General features: G+C 42.8%; 1 protein-coding gene across 2 annotated transcripts in view; it reads right to left on the bottom strand.

Moving 5' to 3' along the window:
• ME3 (malic enzyme 3) overlaps positions 1-20,794 on the bottom strand; it is a 127,984-nt gene that overhangs the window by 59,588 nt on the left and 47,602 nt on the right. The window lies entirely within an intron of this gene.

A 20,794-nucleotide genomic window follows, 5' to 3' on the forward strand; every position in this document is an offset into this window, starting at 1 on the left:
CACGAGCAAGACTCAGCACTTGGCCTCAGTCAATTGGCGTCTGTCCATCGATCCAGCCTGTCCAGGTCCATCTGAAGAGCCTTCCTGTCCTCAAACAGATCCCCACTCCCACTAAACTTGGTGTCATCAGCAAAGTTACTGAGGGTGCACTTGATCCCCTTATTCAGGTCATTGATAAAGACGTTAAACAGAACAGGCCCCAACACTGAGCCCTGGAGAACACCACTGGTGATCAGCCAATAACTGGATTGAACTCCATTCCCCACCACTCTCTGGGCCTGGCCATCCAGTCAGTTTTGTACCCATCTCAGAGTACATCATCCAAGCCATGGGCAGCCAGTTTCTCCAGAAGCATGCTGTGGGAAATAATGTCAAAGGCTTTACTAAAGTCCGGGTAGACCACATCCACAGCCTCTCCCTCATTGACTAGGTGAGTCACCTTCTCATAGAAGATCATCAAGTTAGTCAAGCAGGACCTGCCTATCATAAAGCCATCCTGGCTGGGCCTGATCAACTCATTATCCTGCACATGCCTCATGATGGCCCTCAAGATGATCTGCTCTGTAACCCTGCCCAGCAATGAGGTTAAGCTGACAGGCCTGTAGTTTCCTGGATCCTTCCTCTGGCCCTTCTTGTAGAAGAGTATCACATTTGTTAACTACCTGTGAGCAAAGCTTTAGATTTGGATACTGAATAATCAAACTTGTTAACTCATCATAGTATATACCCAACTCTTCAACTTCAGTTGCCTTTTACTTTTCCACCAGACCCAATGTGTATTAACAGCATACCAGCAGTGCAGAATACAGACATTTGCCAGTGTTAGCCCTATTTTTTTATTAAAGAATGAGATAGAGTGCCATATTAAGTAGCTGATACTGTCCCACAGCTGAAGCTTCACTGCCAGATTATGGTATAACCCTGCTTTTAGGGGCCAACTTCATCCATGCTAGGCAGAAGCCCCAGTGTGGCCTGCTCCTGTGCATGCAGAGGCTGATGGTCCAGATGACCAAATGTACTCTGCAGTCTGGGAAGAAGGCTACAAAAGGTCTTAGTCCTTAATTAATGTGACTTCTGCTATGCTGATAGCAGATTAGACAGCAGGATAGGAGGAAACATTTTCAGAAGCATCTAAGGAGCTTAAATTCTAATGAAAACTTCACTCATAACTAACCAATTGATCCATATCTTGATGAACAGCTGGCAGTAACATATTCAAAATCAGTAATTACTGGACTATGTCTACTCAAGCACACAGACAAATGCTTGAAAAATTCTTAATGAGCAGCTTTATGACTACAAAGCTGTTAAACTACTATTTTCTTGCATGGATTCAGCATTTCTCTATGACAAATAACTGTTATTATTGTTGTCCAAGATAAACTGAGGACACATCTTTATGAACTTGGTCTTGGCAGCCTTCCCTTGTCTCTTGTTGCTTGTTCCTGTCCCTGTGCCATCCCAATAGTTGTGCCAGCACAAGTGTGTGTGCAATCACATGGCTACTCAGCGAGAGGAAGTACCTGGATTAAAAATAACCAGGTCATTTGAGCTCAGAGCAGCTCCCTTGGCTGATGATACACCATAGATAGCTCTAGAGTCATTGGCAAACCTGGGCATACAGCCCAGGGGACATACAGCTGTGAGAAAGGACCACTGGAAGACCTGCTCACTTGGTGGAAGTGTTTGTCAAACCACCAGTGTTGCCAAGAAACCTGTGACAGGATAGTGGAAAGAACTGAAACTGATTGTCCTGTTTGCCAAAGCCACGCTTTGTACATGGTGCAACACGGTTTCTGTCAGCAAAATGCGCACAAGTGCAGCTTTAAAAATAACCTTTAAAAGTCTTCATGTATTTCAGAAATGAAATTCAGCCTTCAGGACATCTGAGAAGAAAAGGATCTTTATCCCACAAGCATTTTTTTTGTCTGTATCAGGACGGAGCCAAGTATTTTTGAGAACTTTGATGTAAGAACATGGCAGAAAGAAATCATTGCTCCGCCAGCCAATGGACAGAGAGTCAGCAGTTGCCCAGGAGGCAAGAGATCAAGATTTTCCTGTCAAACCCAGAATCAGCACTGAGGTCTCTACAGTCATTGTTGAATGTTGCACCCAGGACATAGCCAGTTCTGCTGAAGTGCCTGACATTTCTGACCCAAATTCCCTTCCTGGGCCTGAGAAGCCCAGTTTCATAGCAGAACTGGTACATTCTCACAAGATAAAAATTGGAGGTTTTGTGAGTCATCATTTCTAATTACTTTTTTATTAAAAAACATCACAATTTCATCAGAAAACTTGCAACTACCTGCATTCTCCAGACTGGAGAGAGACTTCTAAAATACTAGACTAAGATGAACACCGGACATCAGCTGTGTGTTAGTATTTCCTTTTGCACTGATAACATCGTATCACAGCAGGGAAACTACATCTACTGTGAATGTCAAAGTTTACCTGCAATAAATGGAAGAAAAAAGAAAAAGACACAATTTCAAACCATTTACTTCCTGTGACCTTTGAACATGCAGGATAGATAATCTGAGACAGAAATATTTGGCAGTAAATCCTCCACTTGCTTGTCTAGAGAGAGTCACATCACAGGTTGGCTGATCAGGGTCACAGACCTGACCCCTGCTCATCCCCTGGAACAGAAATGAAGCTCGGCAAAAAAAGTAAACCAGTGGTGGTTACTCTTCTAAAAGAGACAGAAAAGGAAGAAACACAGTATTCTGGGCATTGTTGTCCCCAGCTACTACAGATCTTCTTGCTGTATTTTTTCAACATGAAAAAAAGGGCCTTTTGGTGGTTTTCCATGCACTGAAGTAGTGAAAAGTTTCAGTATTTCATCAAATGAATGAAATATATCTATGATTCTCTAGTAAACAATCACACATCCAATATGAGAAAAAATAACCTGTATTTCTGCTCATTTCTATTCAAATAACACCACGATGCCTTACAGAAACAGCAGTCTGCACGGCCACTAGCAACCCTCCTATTTTTTTTCCCCAGTGGGTTGGGCTCTGCCTGAACATCATCTCCACCAACCCAGCATGGTCAGGAGCTTCCCTCTCTCCAGGGGCAGAGTGAGTCATGCTTGGATTACAGCTGCCATGAAGCTGAAGCATTTCTATCTGGGCACTTGTCCCTCAGTCTCCCTGGGGCTTTTTTATCCCTTTCAGGGGGAACTCACTAGGCTGAAAATTGTTCAGCAGTGAGCTGGGAAACCTTGAAGTGGTATTGGAAATTAATGCAATAATTAACCCCTTCCAACACCTACCATTCTATGATTCTATGAATTAATAAGATTAACAGAGGGAGTGTGGGGTTTCAGAGTGGTTTATGTGTGTAAGTTGGCCTAGGAGGGACATCCACGCACACCTTGGGCCCAGCTCTGCTCAGTGCTTCATTTTTGGGTAGTTTTTAGGTCTGCCTAGTGTCAGGAGTCTGCAACTGCCAACTCACTATTTCAAAACATTGAATCATAGAATGATAGGGGTTGAAAGGGACCTTTAGAGATCTAGTCCAACTCCCCCTGCAGAAGCAGGTTCACCTAGATCAGGTCACACAGGAATGTGTTCAGGTGGGTTTTGAAAACCTCCAAGGAAGGAGACTCCACACCCTCCCTGGGCAGCCTGTGCCCTCATCTGAACAGTGATATAGTTTTTTCTTATGTTTAAATGGAACTTTTTGTGTTCCAGCTTCATTCCATTACCCCTTGTCCTGTTGCTAGATATCACTGAGAAAAGGGATGTCCTAATCTCCTGACACCCACCATTTAGATATTAGTAAATATTAATGAGATCTCTCCTCAGTCTCCTCTTTTGTAGACTAAACAGCCCCAGTACCCGCAGCCTTTCCTCATATGAAAGATGTTCCAGGCAAGACTCTGAACAGGAATTTAGCAATTTGGAGGTCTATGCACATGAGTGTGTGTTTTTGGATTGTGAGAGCAGATTAAACTGTTTAAACACAATCATGGCTGTGCTGTTAACAGTCCAAGGGTAAGAAGGGTCATAGTAACAGACAACATCTCTAGTTCAGTGCACTTCTCATTTATTGCAGTTGACTGAGCTACATCAGCATAAACATCTTCACACTGGAGCAACTGCAACCATGTGTGATGAGGAAGTTGCAGCCTTCACAAATGGTTAAATCTCCAAAACACTTTTAAGCACGGAGCTGGTCCCTCATACAGTGGCTCTGTGGCAGGGTCAGGAGTGGAGCAGAAACTGCCTGCCTGAACTTTGAAGGCTGCTTTCTGAAGTTCCTTGGAAGGTTTAGGACTAGGACCCCTGGGTGAAGTGGTTATATTCACTGAAACAGCAGAGCGTGAAATGAATTTGGAAACACATTCTGCCCCTGATCAAAAGCTGGGATTCACTGAGGTATTGCTATGTTTAAGATTAAAGCTTTTAGGGTTGGATTTTTAAAAAAGACTGCCTGAAAGCCATATTGTACCACTCTTTTTTTTTCTGGCCTTGAAAGGTCTAATGATTAGATAGTGAGCCATAGCCCTGCAGAGCTAAAGCCAGGTGCTCTGATTCATTTTTAAATGTGTGGGAAATGAGTTGTCATGGAGAGGGCAGATGCTATGTCACTACCCAAAAACAAAGGCAAAAATGTCAGCTGCCCACAAGGCTTCACGCTATGTAGTGGCTAAGCGAGGGGTTTTGTGCTGAAAAAGGCTTGCTGCAAAGAACCTCAAATGCCTCTGTTTTCTTACTGCTGACAGCACCAAGTCTGTTACACTGCAGCTCCCTCTTTGCAGCTCAAGCCCAGGAACCCCATTTATCTCAGAAATGGAAGGATGAAGCCAATTTGCAGGTAATGACTAGTTTTCTCCCTGCCTAGGAGTGAGAAGGAGGTGTTTCACTCAGGGATAAATACAAGCAGGAGGGATGCAAGCATGGCTTAGCCTTACAATTTGCATATTATGGATATTACTTCTGTAGGGCTGTGGGGAGGCTTGCATGGCAAGATCAAGGGGTCCATGCAGTTTGTACAGTCCCAGGTCATGGCCCTCTGTAACATCGGGACTCAGGCTGTGGGTCTCAGCCTGCCTTCTAATCCATGCTGTTTAAGCTGGCCTGGCAGGCTCTGAGAACACAAGGATCAGCAAACATCTCCCAGACCTTTGGAAATAGCCTCTGAATGGGAAACTTCCTGTGTGATAAGAGTGCAGAGTGCTGGAACGGGACATGGGAGAAATGCAGACACACAGGAACCACCACTGCAGGCTGCAAGAGCAGGTGCAGCTAAGCCACTTCGCCTTTGTAACCAGTGTGTTCACAGCCAGGCAAGGGAAGTCCTAACAGTCAGGGACCTTAATAAGCTTATTCCACAGAGACTTTTCTTGTAATGTGTTTCCCATAGATATTTGCACCTGTCCAATTTTACAGTCAGGATGTACTTTGAATAGGAGCAAGCAAAAGTTCCTCCTGTAAGGGGTCAGTGCTAGGAGCTAAACTAATCCCCACTGAGACTGCAGGCAGGGGCAGGGGAGCAGAGAGTAGCAGCAGAAAATATCAATTTTCTACACTGTGAAAGATCTTTCTACAAGGTCAGATCTTCCTGTGGCCTCCTCAGCTCCAGCTGACTTCGTGACCCTCTTCACTCTTCACAGTGCTCCTTCTCAAGCTTCTCTTATTGGCACGGAGGGACTGCCTCAGGCCCTGTCCTGCACTGCACCACACCCTGGAAAAGCTGCATTGAAAACATTACTTGTATAAAAAGATAGAAGGAGGCACATTGGAGGGGTAATCCTATCTCATTTTAAATGTCTTGTAGCTTCTTATTACCTTTGATTTGTATGTGTTTGTGCTCTTAAGCTTGGGAAAAAACCCAAACCTAGGATGCTTCAGGGCATGGGAAGGACAGTGGTCAGCATGTCTTCTCTGAAACCTGGAAAGAAGCTTCCCCACTGTGCCTTCTCAGCAGTTATTGCTGGGCAAACCTTTTGTTGACTGTAACTTGAAAACTCTTCTCACAGTGTCTATGTCTGTTTTTGGGTTCAAAGTCACTAGTTGAAAAATCCCACACTCTTGGCTATCCCCTTTGTTACAAAGTGATATAATCGTGGATTTCTAATCTTTTCATATTGTTCCTTCTCTCCCACAGAGCCTGGGAACACTAAAGAAACCTCTAAGACAAAGATAATTAAGCGACTGAACTTCTTGTTTGTTTCAGTTCCTGGGGAACTGTCTTTAATGAGGTCCACTAATTCAATTACAACAGAAGTTGTCCCTACTATGAATGAGGTTTTACCCGTAACTGTTTTGCTTTGTGCAAGTAACTTCCTTTCACTGGACTGAAGGGATGTATTTCCATTATTATTCTAATTTTTACCTTGCCTTGCAACTTTTGATTTACTCCAATGTAAGAGTGAGTAGAACTGGAATATGACAAAGTCCCTGTGCCAGAATATTTACTGACCAAGGACCTGATCTTGCAGAGTTTACCTCACAGAAGTAAATGCTTTCCTGATGAGGATGTCTCTGATGGGCATGTGTCAGGCAAGATCGGATAGGGCCACAGGCAAGAAGCAGCAAAGCTGCACTGTTTTCACATCTTATAGTAGGTCTACCTCAATAGATAATGCACATAAGCCACATGTCTTCATGGTTTTATCCCTTAATCCATAGGAAGAACCTCAGTGCAAAGCTTTTGAAGTCCTGCACTGTGATTTCAGACCGCAGGGTACAATTCTCTCAATGGTGGAGAACTCATCACTTATTTCCCACAGTTTGTGAGCCTCCGGGGCAGCAATTTTTCTTCCATGGGAAAAAAAAAAAAGCCATAGGCTAGAAATTGCAAGATTCTGGTGCATTGAGAATAAACATATTTTAAAAACTGAACTAGAAAACTTCTTTAAAGAACAGCTGTTTTGGCAGCCTGGTTCTGTGAAAGATCTACGAATTTGAAAATAGCATCATTGTTCTACTGATAGGAAAGGAAGAGACAGACAATGCCAAGTACGAGGTGACAAGCTACAGCTGTTTTTTTAAGAAACTCAAATTTTAGGCCAAATTCAATACTTCCCATCTTCCCACAAAAGCAATATTAAGATACTCATGGAGTTCTAACCAAGCTAATGGGAATACTTTTTGGCTTTAGGAAGGAATAGATTAGGCTGACATTTCTTTTCATTTTGATTAGATTCACAAACGTTTTTACATTCACAAAGTGTCTAAATACAAGCTTCAGCATCTTTCAGTAGACAAGAAAAGTCACTGCATGGAGAACAGGACTGACACGCCCCAGAAAAACAATGTAACATGGAAAAAAACCCACAGAAATGGTGAGAAATTATTAAAAGGAATAGAAAAGCACAGTCCCCACTGGGTCAGGACACACTGTACACACATACAGCAGAGGTAAAGGCCTGGATGAGCGCAAAACATGCAGCATTCACTGGTTGCCTCATCATGTACAGCAAAATACTTGGTGAAAGGGAGGCCTGATGGAGCAAGCAGTTAGGAGGAGATCAGGTTTTGGGCTACAGCCAAGACCATGGGCAGCTTCCAGAGGCAAACCCCAAATTTTCAGCCCCCTATCAAATATATCCCATGTGATCTTGGCAGACAAATTCCAGTGGATTTGCCCTCCTGTATCCCAAGAAAAAGAAATGCTCCCTACATGATTCCCAGCCTCCCTGTGTAATTCCACATCTGTTTTACACCTACCACTGTGACATCTTTTTATGCCAATTAGGGAGTGAAAGGAGCTAGTCCAGGATAGACATGAGAAGCTCATAGTGCACGTGGCTATCTGTCTCTGCTGTGGGGGATGCTATTCTTTCACCTTGTGGGTAGAGGGAACAGGGTAAAAACAGTTTCTGCAGGAGGTTTGCCAAGCAGAAACTCCAGTATTTGTCAGAGTGGCAGTTTCCATGATATTGCACAGATATATGTCTCCTAAATATGATGTTTTTCCTAGACTAGAAGAATTCAGCATAAATTACAACGTTCGCATTCCTAAGGCTATGAAAACCAGCCCTCATCCTCAATTTGAACAGGCAAGTATGTCTCAGAAGATCAAGGCAATTTTAAACTTTAAATGTGATCCAAAATATGAAGAGAATACAGCTTAGAAGCCAGTTTTACAATGCCTGGAAACTTCTCCCATTGTACAGGCAGCCGGTCATGTGAATCGTGGTTGCACACAATTTGGGTTCAGTGCTACAAAGAGCACTAACTTCCTTTTGAGGTTCCAGCAAATTACATAAAATGAGGCTTGTGCACTTACTGCTCGCATGCAAACTGCATCAGGCTGGGGGTTTGGAGGATGGGAGTCTCTCCACAATTTGTATCTCATTTGCTATTGCCACTCTGGCAAATGAGGCTGCTCCAAGTGTGGGTTGGAGCTGGGTTACAGTTCATGGATGATGCCTGTACTTGGTTGAAAACCACTGAAAGCTATTGCCTAAGCCATAGAAGTAGCTGTTCCACAAGATCACTTGGATGGAAGCTTAATCTGATTGAAACCAAAACCAGTTTGGTTACTGGCTTTACCAGAGATGATTTCTGCACTGTACCGTTCACGTGTCCTCGTACGCTTCTTTCACCAAAGCTCTGGAAAAAGGAACCATCAGCAGCAGCTTCTTGAGCAGTACCAGATGCTCTTTGCTCATTCCCATCTAATCCAGGACAAGCAGGTTTGGCTTCTGAACCACATTTTTGCTAGCTGTTCTATAAGATGTAACATATGCCGGCTTCAGAGCGCTATGGGCCATTTGAGATGCTTGCAACCATTCAGATATCCCTCAGATAAAAGATTCTAGAGAAAGGCCATGTTTTTCTTTAAAGATTAGGAATATTAGCAATAAAGAAGGCTGTAAGAAGAATCTATCATCTCAGTAAAAAAAATGCACTAGGAAAACATACCACTAAGCTCTCCTCCAGTTATACACCCACCATTTGAAAACAACTAAACACACAGGCAGAAACAGAGCTTCCCGTGGCAAACCCGTGAGCCCCCATTTCCCGTTTGAGTCATTCACACTGCTTTTGTTTTTCCCTCACTACTTCTGCAGTCCACCTGCACTGCCAGGTCCTTGGTGGACTTCAACCCAGGCAGCTTCTGTTGGGCCTCAACAGGGAAACTAGCTACTGTGATGTGTACAGTCACCCACTACATAGCTGACCTACAGTACTCTTCAGAGTGTTGGGTTTCTCTTTAGAAGGCAAGGGAGGACCTTCCTGCTGTCCTCATTCGGCAGCTCACTTTAGAATTTAGCTGTGCTTTGCACTGTGCTGATGTTTTGTTTCCCACATCTTAGGCTTCCACAGACTCATCCCTCCAATGGTCTGTTATTTTATCTCTCAAGGCATGATGCATTTTGCTTCCCTCTCTTTACTCCACCATTTCTACAACTGCAGCTAAAGCTGTACATATGCATGCACATATATCAATGTAGCACAAATGTGGCCTTTTCCAATCCAGCCTCCAGCCAGCCCTAAGATGATCTCTGTGCTGACCTCAGGGGCTGTTGTTTCGCCAAGCACATGTTTTGTTTAAATGCTGAGATCAGTCATCCAACTGTCCAAACTACTTCTGGCATCACCAGGAGAGTTGCTGGCCTACCGTGACTACCCTCTGACCTGGCCCTTCCTCCATGTCTGAGTATTTTACTTTGAGCTTTTTCTTCCTTTTAAATACATGGAGGGAAAAGGAAGATGCATGAAGTGCTCACATACGTGCAATCTGACCTTCCGTGTCTGCAGCTCTCATCACCTTTGTGTGCACCCTCCCTGCTATCCTGGTCTATTGTCACTCGCTTCGAGCCATCTCTGAATGATGTGCAGTCCATGCACAGTCCTCAGCAGGCTTGGCCCTGACAGTGGAGCATCTGGACTGCGATTTGTACAATAACACAAATACAAAATGATACATCTTTTCTATCAAACATCCCCCCCAGGACCTCTAAATATTCTTCCAATGATGTAGTCCTTTTATTTTCCACTTTTGCTCCTCAAAATTTCAGCTCTATTTTTTCCATATGGTGTGAACAGAACTATGTCCAAATATTCCAGGTGATAAAATGTCTCTAATTTCATACAAATGCTTTAATTTTTATCACTTTCTTGAGATTGAGCTAAATCACTACCAGTTTCAAAAGCACCCACTGCACTAGAAAGATATTTACACTAGGCTATAAATCAAATAACTAATAAAGTTGCTGAGATTTTTCCAAAAAAGTTCAAAAATGAAAACTCCCATCCTCCTCTTCCAACTGTTTTTAATCAAGGGCAGTATGAAACAAGTTATCCAAGCTCAGAATGAAGAAGCAGAAGAAAAAAGTACAATTACTTGGAGATGAAATTTAAAGATTAAAACCCTTTTGATTCCCTGAGCTGCTTGACAAATAGTTCTGTGGAACAGGAACTGCAGCAAGATGTTATAAAATGCTTATGTCCGTTTGCAACATGTGTGACCACACGTTGGTGGAACAGCTGAAGTGTTGGCTATGACTAGGAAGCTGTAAATTGTCCCTTTGGCAAACCTTCAAATGAGTTTAGGACAACAATCGGTTCTGTTCTTGATTCCGTTAGATGCTATAACTTAACATGTAAATAATATTGTTCTTGGCATGGCTGCTGCATGTCCACCTCGGCACAACTGCTCCAGCCTCTCCTAGCTTAGATGAGTATCATCCCAGGTCAGTGCAGCAGCTTCCTTCCTCCAACAGAAGATCTATTCTTCTGTAACTGAAACAATTTGGCTAAATGGTGCCAAGATTAAGTGTGACTGCAGTAAGGGTAACAAACACAGTCCAGGCTCCTCCAGTGCACAAGCATTACCCCACAATAATTTGCTGTATGGATGATCAGTAGAAGGAAGTGGTTAAAGCATTGATTTAATTTGTGCACCTCTGTTAGGAGACATGAGCTGATGCATCAAACCTTGAAACCTGCCATTCAAAGTTGTGTATCAACTTAATATCTGCCTTGCTGAAAGAGCATGGTGGGTTGTGGGGAGCACTGAGGGCAGAGCCGGAGTCTGTAAAGACTTGTAAGGTTGAAGTGACTTTCACTGTGACCTGCTATGATGGACATACATGCAGGACAACAGGATGGCCACTGATTTTCTTTTCTTCAAAATCAGGTGATGACGGTGGGCACATTTTAGGAACAGATCCCTAAAACTTAAGTTTCAGACCAGGGTTTTGGTTCTCCTCCACCTGGCACCACACCCATGCAGCAACGTCAGATTAACGCAAAAGTACAATGATTTTGAACTTGTTCAGTGTTTGAAATAACTGAAGCCCTGGATATTTAGAGCTGAAAAGCTAGATGGAGACCACACTATGACCTTTCAAAATATAAAGGGAGCTTGTAAGAAAGATGGGGACAGATTTTCTAGTATGACCAGTCACAGGACAATGGGTAATGGTTTTAAATTGAACAAGGTTAGGTTTAGATTGGACATAAGGAAGACACTTTTAAAGATGAGGGTGGTGAGACCCTGAAAGAGATTTCCCAGAGAAGCTGTGGATGCCTCATCTGTTGGAAGTGCTCAAGGTCAAGCTTGCATGTGGCTTTGAGCAACCTGGTTTAGTGAAAGGTATCCCTCCCTAGGGCTGGTGGTTTGGATCTTTAAAGGTCCCTTCTAGCACAAACTGTTCCATGAATCTACATTCTGGGGAAAATAAGGCTGCACTTCAGCATCAGTATGATTTTGTCAGTTCTCAATAGCTATCAGACACAATAGAAACCCTCCTGGGACTGAAACTCAGATATAAACAGTTATCACAATATTCATAAAATCTGAGTGAGCGAGCACTCACTCCTGAAGTTGTAGGGTTACTGTTATCTTTGGTATGAAACAAAACCCAAAATGTCACATTCTGCTTTGTCATTCTTTACAATAAAAGCACAGCTGTCAGAGCACGTGCCTGTATGACATATCTTTTGTGTGCAGAAGTGCTGCCTTTGCCAGGTCAGTCGTTACCCAACATAATTTACTTTCTGCTGTGCCTCTGCCTTGCTGCCACACAACAGCATCTTTTTCCCAACCCAGGAGAAGAGGTCAGCAGTTTTGACTGACTGATCCATTATTGTAGCTGATAAACTAAAGGATGCTCTCAGAGGGAAGGCTTGAAGCTGAACGGCACCCCAGGGAGGTTTTTGACAGTTATTTAAGGATGTGCATACAACTGCAACAGCAGCCTCTTCAGTAAAAGCCATGCTCAGAACAAAGGTCTGGGATCCCTAAAGATGGGATCCCTGTCATGATACCTGTCTAAGCAAACTGACAGCTTTTTTCTGTTAGTTGAAAGAACCTAATGGCAATTTAAGAACAGCACAGTGTTTTGCTTGTGCCTTCATACCCGTGGAATTGTTTCAGTAGCACGTGTGTGTCACTATATCCTTGTGTCTGAAAAGTTGCCTAAAGCAATAGAATAGCTGGCAAAGCCCAGGCAATCTCTGGCTGAGGAAGTGGCAACCTCTGCATGAGGGTGCTAGTCCAGTCCCTCTGGACCCAGAACTCAGTACAAGATGAAGGGTCAGTGAGAGGCAGCAGACTTTTCCTTCATTGTGCTGCACAGATTGGTTTGCAAGCTGATAACACTGTGGTCTGTTTGAGGGGAAACTGTTACGTGCTGGGAAGCCCTAATCAGGCTCCTCACCAACAGGAGTACCTGAGCATAAAGTATAGTATTAATGTCACCGTGTTTTATGCTCAGTAATTCAAGAGGATCATATCCTGTAGCTCTGAAAGGCTGTAATGACAGTAGAAGTATCATGCTAATGGCATGCCAAGTGAGGCCAGCCAGCTGGTTAAGGAACTAGCTTGACACACTTCTGAGACCCTTCTGTCAAAACCAATGGGACCAAAAAAAGGAGTAGAATGGGATGGGCAAGAGGAAAATGACCAGTTAATGGGCTATGAACTGTGCAGCTCTCTAACACCTTGTTTAAGAGGAAGACTGTGGAATACTTTGGTCCCCACAGCAGGGTCATGCAGTGCCCCAAGAGCTGACCCTGCTCCTCCAAGGTCCAATGGGAGCTCCCAGAGAAAGTCATTTGGGCACCAGCATTTCCAGGCTCAATTGCAATCCCCTTCCTAAAGCAGTGTCTACAACACAGATGTAGCTTGCTCATTCAGTCCTCTGTCTCTCTTCTGTTTCTCTTTCACAGAAAATGCAGAGAAGTTAAGGGCAGAGCTGATAGCTAATGTCAAGTTATCTTGTGGCGGTTACTATGTCCAGGATGTATCAATCAGAGCTTCTGTCAGTAAACATTGTGTTTGGGCTGCAGTAGTCACACATTGTCATCTTATTTCCTCTAATGACTTCCTGAAGCAAGGTTTTTGGTTTTTCTAGCTGCTATTAGCTGTCTGGCTGTCAGAAACTAAAGAGACAAATACTACTAGTGCCAAATCTGCAGGATGAACCTTACTGCTACTTCACCACACAATAAAGAAAATTTGCCACTAAAATGTGGTTATTTTCACAGTTGTTAGTAATTTGGGTTACTTTCATGAAAATGTTCTGTATGAATAACATCAGTGGTAACTACAGAGGATCCTTCAGACAGTTCCCAGGCATTTGTTACCCCAGGCTGTGTCAGGCAATTTGGTGAACACTGATTTGAAGATCACTATCTTCAAATCTGTCTGTTTGCTCCCTTTGGGCTGTTGTGACTCCATCAGCTTCATGTTCAAGTGTATATACTGGTTTCCAGACAAAAATGTTAAACCTTGGCTCTTGCTTCTTTAAGGAAACCAATGGACTGAGCCTTTGGTTACACAGAGTGAATTCTGATACAGAGCTTGAACCAGCACTGTGTCTGGTCTTCTGAGCCAAGACAGATACCTGGGGCAAGTTGTGTGCAAGCTGCGTACACCCTGGCAGGGATATCTAGCTCTGGAAGAAAGTTTCAGAGAAAGTCAAGTAGATCCAGAGTGAGATTTTGTGGAAATGACCAAAAGTCTTCCCTTTCAGCATCTATACTCCTCACAATTCAAAATAACTTCTATTCCTAAAGCCCTGACAACTTTACCCTTCAAAAACACAAAGCACAACGGAGAGCCTAACCACAGTCTGGACACCCCAAGGGAAGGAGGGCAGCGTCTCTGGCTGAGCACCAGGATGTCAGACAGTGACATCAAGTCTAAAAACAAGTAACTAGGAGGATCTAAAGACAAAAGCACTGAGCTAATAGTTCTGCTGGAATAACTTTCGAAACTGAAAACTTTAAAGGCAATTCCAGAAGTTTGTTTGAAAGCCACCTCTGATGCCCAAGGTTTGCAGTTTTGGTCTGAGCCTAACACAGGCCTTTGTTCAGCCGCAGGCTAGGGTGGAAATGAGGAAGCTGGCATTTAGGCCATGCAAAATCCTACTCTGTATCTGCTGAAAGGGAAAGTGAGTGGACTAAGCTTTCTTTGTTCCTTAGCCGGAGGGCTTGGCTTAGCACTCAGCCTAGCCCTTCTTTCTAGCTTAAGATAAATAGGATTGCGGCAGTAAAACCCTGGCTCCAGTGAATTACACAGTAAAACTCTTACTGAATCCAGAGAAGATATGATAAGTCCTTGAGCTTTGTTTGCCAGACAAAAACATACATAGAAATAACGACAATTACTCCACTAGAATTCAAAAATAAATCCTCCTTAAGTGAAAGCTGAAGTGATGGCAAGACACATCAAAGTTTAATCATATTAAACCTGCAAGGTCCTTCAAGGAGCAGGGAGTTTGACTCGATGATCTTATGGGCCTCTTCCAACTTGAGATATTTTATGACTCCATTATATTACAGGCTTAAGGTTCTTCAAACACATAAAACTTCTCTAATGAAAGAAATGTTACCTTATCAATCTACGTTTCTTGGAAGGAAAACTCATGCTGTTTAATTTATATGGAACCAACAAAGTCCAGTATCAGGTACTGTATGTAACAAATGCCTTTGAGCTACATTCTTCCAAACATAAATTCTTTTGATTCTGCTGCTGTGAAATGTCTCACCTTAACATCTTTGGATTTGAGTTTAGCTAGCAGCTGGAGGTTGTTTTTCTCCATTTGGGCTAGCCACAAAGTTGGAAAACCAACTCATATTTGATAAATGAGAACTTGTTTTCCTTCTCTATTCTTTCCCCCAAACAGAATTAAGGCTCAAATCTATTTAGACAAAATAAAAATGAATTTTTCATTTACTAATGAAAATGAAGACACATTTTCCAGGGGTATTTATACAGTTGTAGCCACAGAAAGATATCTACTGGGATTATCAATGATATGTTAATAGGATAGGTGTCTAATTTGCATTGTGTTCAGATCCTAGAGATCTGATATAGCACTGCCTAAATACCTCTACAGCTCTGACTGGAAAGGCAACAGGAAACTACAGATTCTCTGGTGAACCACAGAATGGTAGAGGTTGGAAAAGACCTCTACAGATCAACCAGTCCAACCTCCAAACAGTGGCTGTTACTATTTAGTTTGCTTTATACATTTCTCAGCAAAATAAAATTATCCTGAGAGGGACTGGCTACACACACACACACACACAAAAAAAGCTATTAAAAGTTCTGTCAAAGAGAGCTCTAATGTCTAGCCAAACAGCCCTAGTGAAAACTCACAGTAAAGGCATCTGGAAAGAGAAAAAAGAAGATGATGCAGGAATGGATTCAGACAAGCCACCCGACTGCTAAAGTAAAACCAACATTCTGGGGCTGCCTTCTGATAACACTAAGTTGTTTACAGAAAAACACAGGTACAAGCATTACCATCCAAGAAAAAAGAACATTTAATAAAAGAAAGAAAACACACAAAATGGGGTTTCTATCTCACCTCCGTGAGCCAGCACTTCCCTCCAGGCCATTAACTCCAGCTGAGCTACATTTTCTAGATGTACAGATCACTGGACAACCAAGTTCCTCACCTCCTAATTTTGAGACCTCCTCTTTTAATTTCCAAGGCTCAAAGCATCCCAGCATATTAAGAGGATGTGCATGTGGTTGGCATTTATCGTTTTGTTAATGAGAGAGTCCAGAATCACCAATTAGAAGGTTAGTGTCCTTAGCAGGAGTGCTTGAGATAAAATGGCACTTTGGGAAAGCCTCTAGTAGTTGATTTCTTCTACTTAACCACTAACATAAACAACAACAACTTTAAAAAAATAAATAATGAAAGCAAATATATAACACGTTTATCAGTTGGAGCCATGGAAATGTGGGGTTTTTTGTTTGCTTGTTTCATTCTTTTTGTTTAGAGGAAATGATGATACACAGGTATTAAACTGTCCCACGCAGACAGACACATTCTGTGAGTGTGGTTTTGTCAGCAACTGTTTCATTCCTTAGAGCTTTCTTTAGAGCCTGGAGCAGAGCCAGGTGGTGCTTATTGATGACACTGAATGCAGAGCAACACGGTGGAGGTCAGTTACCAGTAGAGACCTTTCTGCCTCCACTTTGCCAAGTTGCTTGATGAGGTGGCTGATGGAAACAGCTTCTTTTTATTGGTTACAATGCGATTCTTTCAGTCTCTTTCTCATCTCAGCCTTAGTGTCAGCACCACAGGCATGCCAGTGCTGAGTTCTGCCATGAAGTCACCATAGAAATGACACGGCGAGCATTTACTGACCTCCCAACTGCTTTTCCCTGTCCTGAAATAAATTTGAGCTCAGTTATTACGGTGCCTGTGATTTAATAATTGGCTTTTGGGAGACACTGAAATGCTTCAAGTGGGATCTTTTCTTAGGGTCAAATCCTGTCCCTATTTTAGCCTATGGGAATTTTGCCACTGGAATTTAATGAGACAACAATTTGGCCATTAATCCGTGAAAATTTGCTACTGTAGTTCACACTGCTCTCCCATTTAGCACCCTGTTATTCATTTCGCTCTGAAGCAGCTTGTTTTCACTTTCAAGAGAATTGTACAGACTAGAGAGTAATTCAAACAACAAATTCAGCCATAAGCAGGCATGAGCTGCATTAACTATATGGCTGCTGGGTGGACACTGCCAAACCCAGCTGCAGAATCTTCCCAAACTGACTGTAACTAAGTCAATGCAAATACAGGAAACATCTTCCCTCTTATTTCAACAAAAGACCAAGAACAAAGTACAAACAAAAAAGAACAACAAAAAGACAAAAAAAGCCCCAGAAACAAGGAGTTTCTGTGGTGCACTGCCTGCAACTAGCAATGCCTTTCACTTCCAAGAACAGGAGTTGACTCTTTAGGTCAAGGGACACCAAGGATCAAATTCTGCTCTGAATGTATGTCACATAAATGGGAGCATACCTTAGAGCCTGGCTGACTTCTATAAGCTTCTACCTGTCATAACACACTCATTTTTGTAGTCTCTTTTGAGGTATAGGTCACTGAAAATCTTGCAGCAAGATGCAAATGTTCTTTTAGATGTCCATACATTGCTTGCTGTTTAGCAGACGTTCACTTGTGTCCCCATCCACCCTTCACAGACATGCTTAGAAGCAATTCACCAGTGGTATACACAATACAGCAGATTTCCAGTTGACCAAGGTCACAGTAACTCCCACTTCAGTCTGTTAGTTGACTTTTTCTTCGTTGGCAATTGCCCATTGCTCTCGTTCACAGCTAATTCCAAGCTATACTCCTGGACTTCACTCCTACAGCATTTGTAGCACCTGGAGAAACACCTTTATAAATACAATGGCAGATTTCTTTCTTGGAAAGGGGTTAAATAAGATAACATCCAGGTTTCTGTGTCTCTGGGTAATAAAACATAAAATTTCTCTCCTGTTGCCTCTCCTTGACCCTGTTTAAGTGATCTGGCACGCTGTGAAAGTGCACAACAAGGGCTCCATTATGTACACACACTAGGTACCACAGGTTTCAGCGGACTGTAACTGATTTGTTTCAGATGAAGGGATGCTGTTAACCACCACTGTGAATATAATTGCTTAGCTGATTTCCACATTCTTGTCATTGTTGGCCTGGCTACTGCAAGAACAAGCTGGTGAGGAATTCCCTAATGCTGGTTATAAAAAGAAAAAGAAAGGAAGTCTTCAGGTCAAACCAGGAGTTCATCCAGACAGGCCCACATACTTCCTTTTACCTCTTCACTGCTTGTCCTCTTCTCCTTCTTTAGACCAGAATCAATTCAGGAGGAGACACTCTCCAGGTGAAGAGGGAAAAGTGCCACCTCTGAGATGCACAACATCCAAGCCATGTGGCCCACGAGGAGCTTGGAAGGCTTCAGCAGACTTTCAGTACAGGCTGTGGGGAAGCCCTCAACTCCTGACTGGGATCAGAGCTGGTGCCCCCACCACAGTGGAGAGAAATCCACCACATGGGGAGCTGGCAGTTCTGGATTTGGTTCCCTCCTCCCTCACAGGCTCAGAGCAGTGTGTTCTCACCTTGGAGATTGGTGGCACCTGCAGCCTCCAACAAAGACTGATGGCTGCCCATACCACACACTATATATATACACAAGGTACATAAATTCTCGTCTAAAGCTTGTTGAACAGTGTAGCAATAAGAGTGGGAATGTTCTGGGAAAGGTTTTTGCAAAGGCCCAACCAGAAAAATCTGGTAGTCCATGAGGACTGGGTATCCAGGTGACCTTAATGTCTCTCTACTGCCATTTCACACTACGTTTCCAATCCAGATTTTTTGGTGGTCTTTTGTGGCTCACTGTGTTCATCACTGCAGGTTTGAATCTTCTCCTTGTGGTCATTCTGCCTCTCATGGAAAACTCCCCTGCATATCCTTCCTCTCTGGCCTCATTCTTTTCCAGACATCAGAAATGGAATCCTCCTCATTTTGCAAAGGCTTTTGGACATGCTTTTATTCTTTGTTTGACATGCAGTGTCAAGTGTACACCTAATTCTTTAGAGAATGGAAGTCCTAGGCTTGCTTTCTTACCTTTTAATTTACCTCCTTTGTCATTATTATCTAAATTTAGAGTGTACTCTAGTATTCATTTCTCAGTATAAGTCCTTTGAAAATAAGGCATCATTTACATTTTGAACATTTTACTTGTATTAATTAACTAACATAATTTCCCCTTATGAAAAAAAAAAAGGGGGCAAGACTTTGCCCTTTACAGAAGCAGCTTGGCCAGTATTTAGGATAGAAACTACACTTAGGAGCATGGCTTATAGGCTCAATGCACACCAGGTACTAGGAAAGGACTGTGAGTAGCATAAAGACTGAAAGAATGGGAGCATATTTCTCCTCAATAAATGCAAAAGTTTTGCTCTGGACTATGAACAAACCCTTAAAAATATTCATATTAGAATAGCTCTTGTCATGCTTTGCAGCCTTAGGGTCTAAAGCATACTGTCAAAAAACAGAAAAAGGAGACCAAAACAAGGTAATAAAAAAAATAGGCTCTATCCCAAAGAGACAACCAGTAAAGGGAGCCAGGAGACAACAGAGAAGCAATATTGACGAGCACGACGAGCTTCATCCTCAGCGTAAGGCTCGCAGTGCTCTCAGCACACCCACAGCCAAGTCAGTAAGTCAGCTCAGAAATATTTGTTATGTTAAAGTAATCCTTCTGTGCAAGGCGTTTGGCTGTGGGATGACATACGTCTCAGAGGTAAAACACAGAGGATCTCTGGCTGAATTCTTATTGTGAGTGACACGGAGAAAAAACCCTCGCCATAGGACACCGATTTATTGCCTATGGCTCCATTGAAACTCCTGCATGGGAAATGAGGCTGCTCCCAAGGAGCTGTGTGGCACCCAGCTGAGCCCGCCGTGCAAATTAGGAGTGTACAGTGCCAGCTTTGGCAATAACCAGGCCTGCTGGGAAAGATGTGGCTAAGCAGGAAAAACACGCTATAGCATAACAGCCAAAGAATGCTTCCTCACAGGGCCTGTACATCTACTGAACAGACACTAGGGATCTACACGGTAGAGCAGAAAAGAGAGCATGTTGTTCTTTGTAAGAGTAAGAAATACCACGAGGTGCTCCAAATTTCTGCCTTGCTTCATGTAATTGGGATGCATTACCAGCCACAGGAGGTACGTAATCAGCATAAATTATTTGATCATTAGCTACCTAGAATGCAACAGTTGCCATCAGAATTAATTGGGTGAGCCAGGAAGGACAGAATAAAAGTAGGCAATGACACCAAATGAGATTTTTCCTGTTAATGCCACTCCATAGCAGCAGGAGACCAGCCTTCGGTGCTTCTCCCACAGTTGCATCCAACGTTTTCCTAGAAGCACAGAATCTTAAGGGTTGGAAGGGACCTTGAAAGATCATCTAGTCCAACCCCCCTGCCAGAGCAGGACCTCCTAGAGTAGGTCACATAGGAACTCATCAGGGTGGGTTTGGAATGTCTCCATAGAAGGAGATTCAACAACCCATCTGGGCAGCCTAGCAATATTCAAAAGGAAAAAGGCTGGGAAAGCATAACTGTGTGATGCCTGTAATTGTATGATGCCCACAATGATGTGATGCCAGTGATTTTCCATTCTAAGAGTCCCAGAAGCAGAATTACACAATTGGTGTAAACTGTGGAAGATCCTAAGGGGGAACGTGTTGGGCTAGAAACAGCTTGTGTTTCTTTGGTGGAGACATTGTGTGCCTATAAAGTAATTTCATGGCATTCACCTGCAAGATGCATGTTTCCACAGAACTTTACTGTATGTTTTTCCTGTCCAGAGGCAGCTAGTTATAGCACTACATATGTTATAGACATCTGTTTATACTAGTGAGCAACAAAAATAAAGACAAATACAATCTAAATACATGTTAAAACAAAACTAAATATCCCAAGTAGGGTATACTGGAATGCTCAGAAATCTGATATTTGAGTCCCTAAAGACACTATTTTTATCACTCGTTCATTTCTAAAGTAA

The sequence above is a fragment of the Colius striatus genome, chromosome 1 (genome assembly GCF_028858725.1).
Source record: "Colius striatus isolate bColStr4 chromosome 1, bColStr4.1.hap1, whole genome shotgun sequence".
NCBI classification, from domain to species: Eukaryota; Metazoa; Chordata; class Aves; order Coliiformes; family Coliidae; genus Colius; species Colius striatus.